Source organism: Corvus hawaiiensis, chromosome 7, assembly GCF_020740725.1.
Source record: "Corvus hawaiiensis isolate bCorHaw1 chromosome 7, bCorHaw1.pri.cur, whole genome shotgun sequence".
Taxonomy (NCBI): Eukaryota; Metazoa; Chordata; class Aves; order Passeriformes; family Corvidae; genus Corvus; species Corvus hawaiiensis.
This window is the reverse complement of record NC_063219.1, coordinates 11,012,010-11,025,495: the sequence shown is the minus strand read 5'-3', so window position 1 is coordinate 11,025,495 and position 13,486 is coordinate 11,012,010. Positions and strand designations below refer to the sequence as shown.

At 40.2% G+C, this 13,486-nt stretch overlaps 1 long non-coding RNA gene across 1 annotated transcript in view; it reads right to left on the bottom strand.

Annotated features, from left to right (window-relative positions):
* LOC125328769 overlaps positions 1-12,968 on the bottom strand; it is a 67,320-nt gene extending 54,352 nt beyond the window's left edge. Inside the window, exon 1 of the long non-coding RNA XR_007204856.1 lies at positions 12,806-12,968. This is a non-coding gene — a long non-coding RNA (uncharacterized LOC125328769). The remainder of the gene's footprint in view (positions 1-12,805) is intronic.
* Between the last annotated feature and the right edge of the window lie 518 nt (positions 12,969-13,486).

Sequence of the window (13,486 nt, the reverse complement as noted above, 5' to 3'; positions counted from 1 at the left end):
GGACTGAGGAAGGACAGACAGAAGTGAAAAGAAGTTAAAAAACTCCCCAGAAACAGGGGCAGTGGGGTATATTTAATAGCAGAACATGAAATAATTAAAAAATTAATAAAACAAAATATATGTCACTTTGTGTTGGTTTAACATAGCCTGGTTTTTGGCGGGGGTGGGAGAAGCCACAGAGGTGGCTTTGGGAGAAGCTCCTGGAAGTTTCTACTATGTCCAGCAGAGTCAATCGCTGAAGACTCTGACGATGGGCAAGTTACTGGCCCAATTAGAGAAGCTTGTTTCCATTAGAGAAACATTCCATTAGAGAAATTTGTTTCCATATTTACAAATGGAAACAAATGCAGGCATTCTCTTTTTTTCTTCCAAGGGGTCGGGGGGGGGGGGGGGCTGGCACCCAGCTGGGGCCCTCCTGAGGCTGGGAGTGGCCCCACGGCCAGGGCCATGTGGCCAGCGACAAAAGCATGGTGAACAATTCCCTGACATGGAGCACAGACAAGATCAACCTTTTCAGCACTGCAAAACTCTGTAAGAACTTTTCAATTTATAGAACTTGAAAACAATAATACCTATGGACAACAATTTCCTTCCGAGTCAGAGAAAAAGGAAAAGTGAGGACACATGAAGAGAACCAACATGGTGGCACCGAGGCCAGTGAAAAGGAGAGGGAGGAGGTGCCCCAAGCATTGAAACCGAAATCTCTCTGCGAGCCATGGTGAGGACTATAATACAACAAATTGTTTCCCTATAATCCATAAAGTGCATGGGGGAACACAGAGATCCACTCGCAGTCCGTGAGAAAAAGTGCTCATGCTGGAGCAAGGGGATGATGAAAAGCTGTAATCTAGTGAAAAAACTCAAACAGAGAGAGGACCCTTGCTTCCAGAAATAGAGAAAGAGAGCCCTTGCTTCCAAACTAGAGCAGCTTGTCCTTAAAAACTATACCCCATGAACTAAGCAACCCATGATGTGCAGTTCTGGGAAGACTGCACTGTTCATGGGAGAGACTCACAGCAGTTGGGTGGGACTGCTATTCGTGAAAATTAAGATCACACTAGAAAATTCACAGAAAACTGTCTCCCATGGGAAGGACCCCACGGCACAGCAGAAGAAGGAAACTCCTTTCCCTAAGTGTACTGGAGAAAGATTTTTAGAAAGTGAAAGACTGACCAAAACCTATGCTTTTTCTCCTTGCACGGTCAGTAGGAAAGAGGGAGGGGCTGGAAAGAAAATGAATGTTCTAAAGGTTTCTTTTAGTTCTCATTACCCCTTTTACTTTCAATTCTGTTAATAATAAATTTTCTTTATGCTGTTTAAATCTGGACCTGTTTTGCCTTTGAGTGTTTTTCCCCTAATCCTTAGCTCAACTCATAAAGCCTTCGTTTTCCCCTCCTCTGCTCAGCTATAGCAGAGGAAAATGAGTGAATAGTTCTTCGTGGGTGCCTAGCTTTTAGGCAGTGTCAAACCCTGACACACTTCCAAATTCAGCCAGGAGAAACTATTAATCATATTTTTTAAAGTACTGTGTTTTGAAACCAGTGGAGAAAGTGAATTTTGTAAGCTCAGAGTTTCCCATTTGAAAATTACTGGTCTTTGTAGTCGCTCAATAATTGTTTTCTGATAAATTATTTTTCCACCTATTTGTATTTATTTAGTGTTTGAAAGAGGCATGGAAATGCTGCCCAGAAGAAAGGCTGTTCAGCTTCATGTTCCTTTAAAGAAAAATCTATAAAATGAAAGCCTGAACTTTGAGTCCCAGCAGAATCCCACACCAGGCCCCAGAAGCCAAGGGCAGATCCCCAGATCCAGGATGCTCCTATCTGCAGCCTGCAGCTTCTACCTGCTCCTCAGGTACCAGATAACCGAGCAAGAAAAACAGGGAGGTCTGGAATTCAGATGGAGAGCAGCAAATGGATCCTATGCTCTCTGCCCAAATGCCACAGCCATTCCCCAAGGGACTTTGCCTGGGGTGTGACAGAAAGGTGGGACCGCAACTGTTTCATGGTCAACCACACAAAATAACTATCCTGCTTCTTCAGTGTGTTTTCATTCCCTGATATGATGTCTTAAAGCCTAAGCAGAACTCAAGAAGCTCATTTAACTTTAATGTATTTTATCCCTCTAACCAGAACAATTTTTTCTTCAATTACCTTTAACAGAAATCTAATCTAGCAAACAAGAACAGCAACAAAATATGTCATTACAAATGATTTTTACAATTTTGTTGTTGCTTTGATTTATTATGGTGTCAAGTTTTTCTAATTTTGTTTGCTGATTGCGCTTTTAGGAAAAAACGTCTTTGAATCGCAACAACTGCCAGCAACACCTATGTAAATATTCTGATGTAAAAAGGCAATTTCAATAGCCATTTAAACAGGCTAAAATACCTGCTTAGATACACAGAGTAATGAACTCAGGTCTGTTTACCAATGGCTTACAAAAAATAATACAATGTTCTACAAGACTATTACAATGTACAGCTGATAGCCAGAATTTAAAGTGGGATAAATGCTTTCTGGCAAGGTCATAAAAGGAATCAATGCTGGAAATGTAGTCTTTCATCACAGAACTATGCAGATAATTGCCAGGCAACAAACAATATGCTGGCAATGACCATTTTTTCTGTCCTGAAGAGATACAGGTGTATCTACCCTTACAAATGCTGTAGTGCAGAAGCAAAGGGTTTACAGAGGCAAATAGCTCATGGGCCTGGGATTTATGTTTAGGTTGTGCATTTCTGCTGGGGCTTACCTGGACCTTGGATGTGGATGAATGCTCTTCAGAGATGCAAGGGCTTCAGGACCCCTCCTGGAGGAGGCCTCCCAGGTCAGCTCCCCCAAAAAGCTGACCTGTGCATCCCTGACTGCGGCAAGAGGGAGTGATCCCATAATTTCCTTCAAAAGAGCTGTCTTGATCCAAAAGCAGACATGAAGTAAAGTGCTCCTGCCTACAAAGCTAGCCCTGCCCAGCACTGCAGTGCCCTGGTGTGACAGCCAGATCACCTCTGTGGGTGTCAGCAACACCACAATTGTGCCTGGCCCATCCCGGAGGCGGAAAGCCCTCCAGGACTCTCGCAGTCCTTGATTGCTCCTTCCAGACACAGAGAGCGATGGAGGCTCTCACCTCCAGCATACTCCCCTCTGCTTGGTCTCACACACAGCCCCACATGCCACGCACACTGAACATTTTTGGGACCATTTTAGGGAATCCCAGTGGATGAGTTAACCAGGCTGGCACAAAGCTCCTATTGCCCCCAGACCACCAGACTGGAAGCATCTCTCCTCCAGCCAAACAAACATTTAATTAAAAGGAAGATTCTCAAGACTCCAATTGCTGGAGAGCATCTACTAGAGGTATACATGCAACTTCGCAGGTTGTTTTTCTGGCCTTGATTTCTGTTATTGTGTCTCAACTGCAATAAAAATAATACACTGACTTTCATTTCAGACCCTGAAGAAATACAGAATGCAAAAACCAGGATAAATTACTTTTTCTTCAGATATAAATTTTAGTTCAAAAATGGATATTGATAAAAAGAAAATATTTCACTGACTGATGGTGACTGCTTTCAAATTTTCCCCCACAGGAAATGCTACTTTAAATAGAGTATAGAGCATACAGTATGGAAAGGGAGAAGGGAAAGCCATGGAAAGCTCCAGGAACTGCCTGTTTCCTCTGAAGGTGACACCACAGAAAGACCCACCCCTGGAGCACATGCAACACTTACTGGAAAATGCTCTTCTAAAATATATCTGCTCAAGTCTTGGGACATCAGGGTTTCCCAACCCTTCCAATACTCAGCTCCAGTTCACTGCTCAACTCAAATAAAACCAAACAAAAAAGTGTCCCACAGATTCTTCAGAGTATTAAATCATTTAATTTGCATGATGGCCAAAGACAATGAAGAGGAATGCTGTGTGGATTGCCAAAATAAATGTGCAACACTTGCAGTGAATTGTCAATTAAGAGCAACTCGATTAAATTAAAGTCTGCTAATCACTTTTTGGTGACTTTGTCAAATTCTGTTTGTATCAAAGTGATGATCTTTGTTTTGAAAGATTGAGCTAAATGATTAATAAAATCAGCTGGAGCTTGAATCTCTTTATTCAAAAATTTCTTTGATTTTTATCAGGGCTAAAAATCAAAGTTGAAATCCTGTTTCAGAGGGGTCTTTGTGTTTCTACTTTTAAACTTAAATTAAAATAGTGGTTATCAAAATTTTACTTCAAAAACTTGTCAGGAATTTTCTTTGTTCTTCCCCAAACCTCCAGAGCCTGTTTCTAACTACCCACTTTTGGTAAATAACTTATATACACAGTGCCAGATAGTTTCCTGATGAATATAAATATTTTACATTCAGATAGCTTCTTTTATTTCTACCCAGGTATATCAAGGTCGTTTTATTCTGTATTTGTTCATAAAACAATCATTTCCAGTCACATGGGAGGAGCATCAGCAAAGCCATACTAGAGACTTCCCAGCAGAGGGGAAAAAAAAGAAACCAAACCATAATGCATCTCAAAGGTTTCTCCTTTGTTTATTCCCTAAGTGAAAATGTGGGGCTAGAAGCCACGTTTCTGAACTATACCTGTTTTCCTTAAATCAGGTGATCACAAAGGCTTTAGAAAATGCTCTCATGGAAAACAATTCATCTGCAGTCACCCTGCACTCTCTGAAAGTTGAAACACATGAGAGAACAAGGGTGACAGAAGGCCAGTGGATACATTTAGCTTCTTTTTCAGATGCAGAAAAAGCCTAAACTCAGCTTCTCCAGGAAGAAGCAGGAGAAGAGAGTATTTATAGATGTTTGTTACCATGCAAAATAGGGTAAGAGTTGTGTTTGTTAGAGTCTCCACAACCACCTGGAAAAATAAGCACACATTTGGTAAAGTGAAAGGGTCTTTCATGTCCCACTTCTTGGGGGTAAACCAGTTTTCCTAGAAATGTCCATAATTAGGCAAAATTTTTCACTTCATAAGCAGAGACACTGAACATAAGGTACCACATCCCCCAAGGTTCATACAGGCAAAAGCAGTTTAGTAGTTCTTCATATTCATTAAAGACCACCTTTAAACAATTTTTCATGTATATGTGCATTTATTACTGACATTGGTATATTACTGTAATGGTTTTTAAATCTTCATAGAGTAAAAAGCAACTGGAAAGATTCTTTAGAAAGCAACAAGAAAATCTGTCAGAATAATAAGCTATGGATTTTTACTGCTGGTCTAATGCTGGCTTTTAACTGCTAAGCAGTAATTTTCTGTTTGCAAGCCAAAAGCCAACTGTCCTGCTTAGTCCTGCAATCTAGAGAAATGCAAGGCCTTGGGATAGAGTATCATGTGCTTTTGCAGCTAAACTTAGTATGAAACAACACAGAGCCAAGCTTCCAGTTACCATCTGCTTAAGCTCAAATGCTAGTCAGTAGATAGAAATTTCTACCCACTTTTGAACTTGCTATTCAGCTTCCCAAAGGGAGGTTCGGCATCTCCAGTATTTATTGCCCCAAGGCAGAGAGGCCCCTGGATGCCTTTTGTCCCTTCTAATTACGTCACCTGCTGTGCTCCCCACATCCATGCAGGGAAATCAGCGAACGCTGCCTCTCCTCTGCACCGCTTTTATGTGGCTCTCTGAGCAGGCACCACACAGAGAGGGCCATATGTTGGCCCTTTTTCACTAAGCTCAGTTTAATGCTCCCAGGCTTTTCTTAAAATACGCTGAACAAAGATAGCAGAGAGGACATTTGGAAATGCTTGATGGCAAAGTGGGAGCGTTCGATCCTTTTCTGCCATGTGTGCGATACTGATGTCACTCTCTATTTGCAGACTTCTTTAAGGACAGTTTTTTTGGAAGAGAGGTCACATTTTCCTTCCCCAGCAGTGGTGTTCTTGTAAAACAAATACATGACATACAGAGACTCTGAAATGTAACAGCACTGCCTGTGGTCTGGATGCTGTTGCACAGAAGAAAACAGGTTGAGGCATTGAACATGAGACTACTTAGGTATTTTGCCTTTCAGAAAGTGATCTGACCTTTAAACAAATTTTCACTTGCAGCACTTTCATCTACAGCTTGTAGCCACCGATGATGAGCTTGACTTCTCCATTTTGCCTAAAGAGAAATAGAAAGTTCACATGTATTTGAATGTAATGTATGAAAATTTTTAAGATGGCTTGAAACGTTGTTCTTCTCTGAACTAGTGGATCTAAGCTCTGGTGAATTTATATGATGCTTGACTTGATGGGCTGATGTTTTGAGTTTTTTTAATCACAGCTCCACTACTCAGAGTGAGATGAACTTGGAAAAAATAGTTTTGTTCTGAAATGATATCAAGAATTTGTGGGTGTGAGGGAAAAAAAGCAAAAAGAAAGTATAATTGCTATGAGCACTATTATGCCATAATGTGAACCAACACATCATAAGTTGCATAATCATGACATGGAGTTACAAACTGGACACTGCATTTGAAGTAAGCATTCAATCAGACCTGCTCTTCAAGACCATATTAGCAAAGCAAACATCCTGGAAAAGCTGAGATTCAAATTTACTGAGAAACTGTTGCATTGTGTCTCAGCCACATACCTTTTTCTTTTTAAGCTAGACTACAGACAAGCTGTAATAGTGGTTTTTTAATGCCATCATTTGAACTTGACAGGCAACTGCCAGGTAAAATGAAAGGAGATTACCTTTTGGCAACTGCCCTCTCCATTTTCTAAAGTAAATGACCTTTGACCAGAGCAGCAGAGAAAATCACAGCAGTCTGATCTTAAATGTGAACCCTGTGGTGAAAGAGCAGTGGTTCATATTATAAGTAGGATGCATAAATGCTTTGAATCATCATCAGATTAGATGAAAAATGCCATTGTGTTCAAAAAGAACAGCTATTACACAAAGAAATGTAATAGAAAAAGGCTTAACAATGTCATAGAGACAAGCTAATGGGCTTCCCCATTTCTCTCAGATTCATGAAGATATTGTTTCCCTTGCTCACTTTCTCAATGCAGATAATTTTCCATAGATTAGCTTTTCATCTACTTTAATTAAAAAAAAGAGAGGCATGAATTGGCTGACACATAAAAGCAATCACTGTAATTTCTGTATGTTATCTTTGCACCCTCTCCAACAATCACCTGTATCTCTTCTAGGACCTACATTATACAACTTGAAATAATTTCCTTGACATTCTTCTTCCAGTTCTCCTGAGTGCCAACCTCAGACATCAGTCACCCATTTTCATCTGCTTGCAAATTAGTTTTAGGGCTTTCACCTGCCATCTTGCTTTCATCAATTGTTTCATTTTAGTAGGAATTTTTGGGTACCTCTCTTCAGACCAGAAGACTCATCCTCACCAGTCCTTCAATCTCTACTTCACTTTGGGGCACTTGTGCCCTTCCTAGTTGCTGGGATTTCACACTCAGCTGGAAACCAGATTATTTTATCAAAGGGTAACCCATCTGCTGTGCAAGCGAGGCAGCAGTTGATGATGTTTGTTGCAGTAACTGCAAAAAGCTCCCACACTGTTTGTGGAGACTGAGCCTCTGTGGTCTTCTCTCTGCAACAACTGTTAATAAGGCTGGTGATTCCCTGGCCCTTTCCAGGTGACACGTATGTGTTTTGTATAACAGCTTAAACTAGCAGAGATGATCTCAGCTGGCCAAGCAGAAATCTTGATCCTACAGCCACCCTGAGGAGTTACCGGGGGTAGCCACATGCATCATTGCTTTTATGGGAACAGTCCATTCTTTTTCCAAGTTAGATGATCCCTGTACCTATGGGAAGTTTGGATTTAAAAGGCAGAGCAGAAAGCAGCACTGGGTTCTGTGCTGCATCCCAAAGCATCCTAGCAGCTGGTGTGCAGCAGGGTCTCTCCTCTCTGCCCTCCCTGCTCAGATGTGTGCCTGCTAAAACTCCGCAGCAAGGAAAGTGGTCATTCCCGGTGCCAGGGGAACAAATGCCCATGTCCTTGTGCGTCCCTCTGAACATGCTGACATCCCATTTTTAAGTCAGAGCACGAGCAAGTTTCTTGTGTCAAGGGCAACAGTGGATACCTGAGGGGCAGCAAGAGAAACACAGGGCTGCCTTCTGTTCCCAACTCTCTGCTGAATACAAACACAGTAAAAAATTAAAAGATGGAAAAGGGTTTATTCCAAAGCTTTACTTCCAACAGCACATTAATGACCAAATTAAGACTGAACAGAGAACATGGCAAATGATTAAAATGCTAATGACATCACTGAAAGACATAAAAGATGAAGGATGCCCATTTTGTGCGTGGTTCAGTGATAGACACATTGACAGAAGCGATGCTAAGCAAAGACTGGTGGAGTCTTTCTTAATGTGATTTTAAATGCCTGATTTTTTTGTAGGAGTTTTCTGCCTCTGCTCTATGAAATACGATCTTTGTTGTTTCTATATAACATAATTGCCTTTAAGTTCTCCAGCACAGAAGACAAAACTTTAGTGAAGGCAAGCACAGCCTAGCAAGGGATGTTATTAGAGCCTGAACTGCACTGAGGAATTTCCAATACTGACTCTATTTCTGGGGAAAAATCATTGCTTGGAAAGAGATGATGGGATCTGGGAAGCCCCTTACACTTCCTGCCCCACTCTGTCACTTCCTGGAATGTCAGACACAAATCTGTGCTAAGGCAGGTTTGAAATGGGATGTAAATTCCCAGAGTGGAAGTGGTGCTGTGAACACAATACAAGGTGGAAATGCCAGAGCAGGACTGTTCGAAGCACACCTGCGGGTGGCTCTGAACCCACATCTACCAAATGTTCTTCTACATTACAAAACCAATGCACTGCTTCAATTTTGCACAACAAGCAAATGAGAGCACAGCTACTTATCTCTGCACCATCAAGCATTTTGAATTTATGACATAACATCATCTCCTGGGCACCTGATCTGCTGCCACACCGACTGGACACTGGAGATGAAAGCTGCATCTGTGAGATTGCTGATTTCTTTAATGCAGGTCAATATATCATAGACAGCCAGTGCATTACTTTCTAATCTAGACACAGGAGCTTTCTGGCATTCAGAGCAGCCCTTGCCCAGCTGCTGCTGAATGCTTGGAGGAATTCAAGTTTGAATAGTCATAAACAAGCATCACATAGCAGAGAAAGGCATCCTATCTGGTACCTCAGGTACGGTAGCACTGAAATATCAGCTGCAGCACTTTTTGCTTGGAAAGCAGCAAAGCAGCAGGGCAAGTTCAGTGCAGAAAGGAACAAAAAGCCAGAGAAAAAATATACAGAATGTTTGTGTACTTATGGCTGCCCTGCTTGAGTGTGGGTTGATGGATGATTGTGTGCCTGAGCCCCTGCTTCCCTGCAGCAGCACCCACCTTCTCCAGACCTGCAACAGTGACAGTCCCTGCCACTTGTGCTGACACCCATTAGATCATCTAATCAAGATGATTTCACCAATTTGACTCAGACTGAAGGGAGTCAGGAATTTTTGTGTCTCTCAGACCTCACTGGATTAAGAACAGCAACATCGTGTCAGGCAAAAACCCCTTTAGCTGCACATAATCACAGCACTACAGAACTCGCTTTGCACCAAGTCACATAAGTGCTCTATTTGCAGCACAAAGAGGGAACACAAAAACCATTACTTCCACATACTGATTCCCTGAAAAAAATTACCTCCTAGTACTGCTTTATTTTCTTTGAAAGGAATTACACGTATTTTTCTTCATTACAAAAAGCTAAATCTTTGTACCCTCCCAGCTTCAGATAAATTCTCCCATGCAGCAACAGATAAAGGATGTTCAGAAATTAAAATATGTGACTTGTATAAATACATAATGAAACAATTGGCAAAACATTACAAAAACTAATATCCCTACTGATAGAATACAGAATTTGAAGTCCCCTTTAATAAAACTAAACATTGGGTTTCTTCAGAAGAAAAAGCTTCTAAGAGTCTTAACAGCATTAAGAGAAGAGAATAAACTATTGTTAACTTAATTTACTTTATAAAAAAAGTTAATCCTGCAACAGTCATTTATATTTTTCTGACTCAAAGGTGCTACTATGATTCACTTTCATTCCCAACTCCATTTCAGTATAATGGAGTTTAGATGTGCCTGTGAGACTGTTGATTTATCAAGCTGTAAGTTGCATGTTGTACATTTTTAGACAAGTCACTTAAAATCTTTGCAATGGTACCTTGTTCTGGGAATCAGTCTATTTTTTTTTTTTCTCTTTTTGGAAAGGCAGAAGAAACCATATGGCAAAACTACATAGCATCCTCCCATAACTGTTCCAAAAAGCATAGGGACTTCTCTTGTCATCTTTTTAGTTTTTTACTAATTATAAAAGAGTTGTCAAATCCACTTTTCCAGTGCTGCTGCTGAAACCATTGCTAGCTTTTCCAAGGATACAAGTGATTTTTGGCTTGAAATTTTTTGGCTTACAAAGACCCCCTCCCTCCCCCCCCCAATGTCAATCTTTTAGCTTTTCACTGTCAGAAATCACAACCAATGGCTATAGACTTTGTCATATTTCAAAGTATGAAGCATCATTACAAGATGGATATTCGAACTTGGTGTGGCAACAGGCTTCAAAGAGTGGAAAATATTTTTTGTTCTGTTGGCTTCACTGTTACTCCTCACTTTCACATCAGCTGGAATAAACATCTAGCTTTTCCACAGCATGAACTGAAATGACAAATTAAATTGCTTCCCATTTGCTTCATCCTAACCTACCCATATGCACTCAGAAACTTACTGCATTTAAACACAAATTTCACAAGATATCCACGATTGCTTTTAAGAGACACAAAAAGATATTTTAAAAATGTCATGTTGCTTTTGAGAAAGGAAAAAAATATACTCAGTAGAATAATTTGAGACTCAACACAAATCTCATCCACATTGCAGGCATGGTGCAATGGGAAGTGAGGTTGCTTTTCTGAACTCTGCATGGCCATCCCAAAGGTCCTCATTTGCTAACTTATTCCATTCCACAGGGAAAATGTACTTGGCAAAACATCTAGCTCTTATCTCACAATTTCAATTCTTCTCTTGCTCTTATCTTACAGAAAGTGTCCTACAACTTGGATCACTCAGCAACACTTTCGCAGCAAGTGTAAGACAGAGACAGAGGAAAAGAATGAAGCTTATTACAGTCTAAGTACCACAAATTCTGGCTTTTGATTTATTTTTATACTTCTACAGCAGAGGCCAGAAAAAGGGAAAAAAGTTTGGAAAAGAGATTTTGGTATAGAATATTTCAAAACACAGTTCAGACATAATCTACATAAAACTTAAAAATAAAGCAAGGAGAAAAAAGTTGACTTTGACAAGCATAATCCCCTCTCCCAAAAGAGACATTACTCTGTTATATTTGAAAAACATATAAATAGCAGTTTCTTGAACACATTGGTATTATTAAAACCTTTTTCCCACCCCTAAAAAGAGGGAAAACTAGTGCAGTTTCAGGAAGTAACATGTTGGGTTTTCTTCTGATTTGCACAATTACTCCAAAACTTTCCCCTGCAACTTTATTCAATCACATAAGTTGGGAGGTGTGATCTGTCTACCAGTCTATGCCTAGCCAAGACTAGGATGGGGAAATCTCAACGTTGTTTCAGAAATTGCTAGTATCAATGATCAATGAAATATTTCTTATTCTTCTTTAATACTTAGCCTACAGTGAAGAACCTGAGATAACCAACGGCCAATCACGAAAGGTTTGAAAATCTCACGTTATTCATGCTTAATATTGTATCTGATCAATTTAACCAGTTGCAAAGCTACAACATTTCTTCCTCTCTGACGAGAGAGGGAACAAATTCCTAGCTCTCCTAGAAGCCATATAAAATTTTAATATGGCTGCTTCCTGAGCACCCACCTGCCGCAGCACAAACAGTAAAAATGTGAACAGGAAAAAAAACAATGTAATGCTGCTCCTGTTTTGATTTGTGTATGACACTTAAAAAAATAATAATGAGAAAATCAGTTATAACATGGCCTCTGTCTGCAGTTTTTTGTTTCCCTTTCTGAACAGATGCACCACTTAGGCCTTTCCATATTAAGCAGAGACCAAAAATCTTCAAACCTATCACTGAAAAAAGGATTTTTCTTCAATTATGACTCCATATGTTTCCACTTCTAATAGCCCATGCAGCTGTATGTTAAACAAAAAGCTGTGAAACCCTTGACTAGATCAGACTAAGATGTTTCATTTTATGTAGCCTAAATATGTGCCTGTAAAGCTTCAACTTTCAGATTTCACTGAATTCAGCTATTAAAACTTAGGGAAGACAGAGAAGTCTCTCTCTGCACTCAAATACTATCTCAGGACTCTTGCTGAAGTCTTGCTTTCAGAAGGATTTCTGAATTCTGTCCACACAGAGAACTTTTTCCTTCAATGGAGGAAAAGCTGAGATTACCCTTAAATTTTACAACTTCTCTAAGACAGTAATTGAGACAATCTACATAATAATTTTGTAGGACACCAATCTAATTTAAATATTTCAAGAAAATTAAAACTCTTGTACCTTCCCACTTTAGAGATTCTTCTGCTCTTTGGATATAGAGGATGCCTAAAGCTTTGAGCCCAGAAAGTCTTAAATGAAGATAGAAAGCACTACTGCCCTTGATAAACAACACTTAAAAGAGTTTTGTGGAGTTTTAATTCTTTTCTAAAGGAAGAAAGACTAACATAGTAACTTAGTTGGTTCATGAACATGAGAAGAACATCCAAACCCAGGAAAAAACAGTCAGAGAAAAGTTAATCTTCTAAACACTTAAGCTTTAGGCTACTACTAAGCTATAAATACAAAACTCACAGGAAAAGGAAGAGACCTTCAGTCAGGGAGAAGGGAGAGCCATTCCAGCCTACATTTCCAGCACAAAATCTCTATCTTCTCCTCTATCAGCTCTCACTGGGCTGTGGGCCTCTCCTTTATAGCCTGCCAGTCCTCGTCATTCACATACTCATCGTTTGCTCCTGGTTTTCCTCCTCCCTGCAAACCAGCAGCAGTGACTTGCCCATAGGTGCATGCATTTTCTTGTTTGGGCTTTGCCTGTTTTCCAAGGAAGCATCACCTTAGGGAGTCAATTCACAAATGAGTCCGTATCTGGCTCACCTGTGTTAAGCAGTTTTTCCCTTTTTTTTTTTTCTTTTGGTGGGTGGGGCAAGCATTAAACGATTTTTTTTTTTTTGTCTAACTTTTACTGGATTTTGTCTGTTTCATATTTAACTTGTTACAATTTCTTGCAGAAGGCACTTTTCTTTCCCCTTACTCCAGAAATGCATTTCCCATTTCCCACACAGATAAGTGCTCTTCTGCTCTAGCTTTCTTGGCACACTTGCTGAAAACTTCGGAATGAAAAATAAATGAATAGGAGAGAGCATAACGCACTGTTCCTGACACACTTCAGCAGTTTTTCCCCAGAAGCCCTTGTGTGCTGGCCCCAGGCTGAGGCCACACACCACACCAGGCAAAAGCCACCTCAATTCTTTTTTC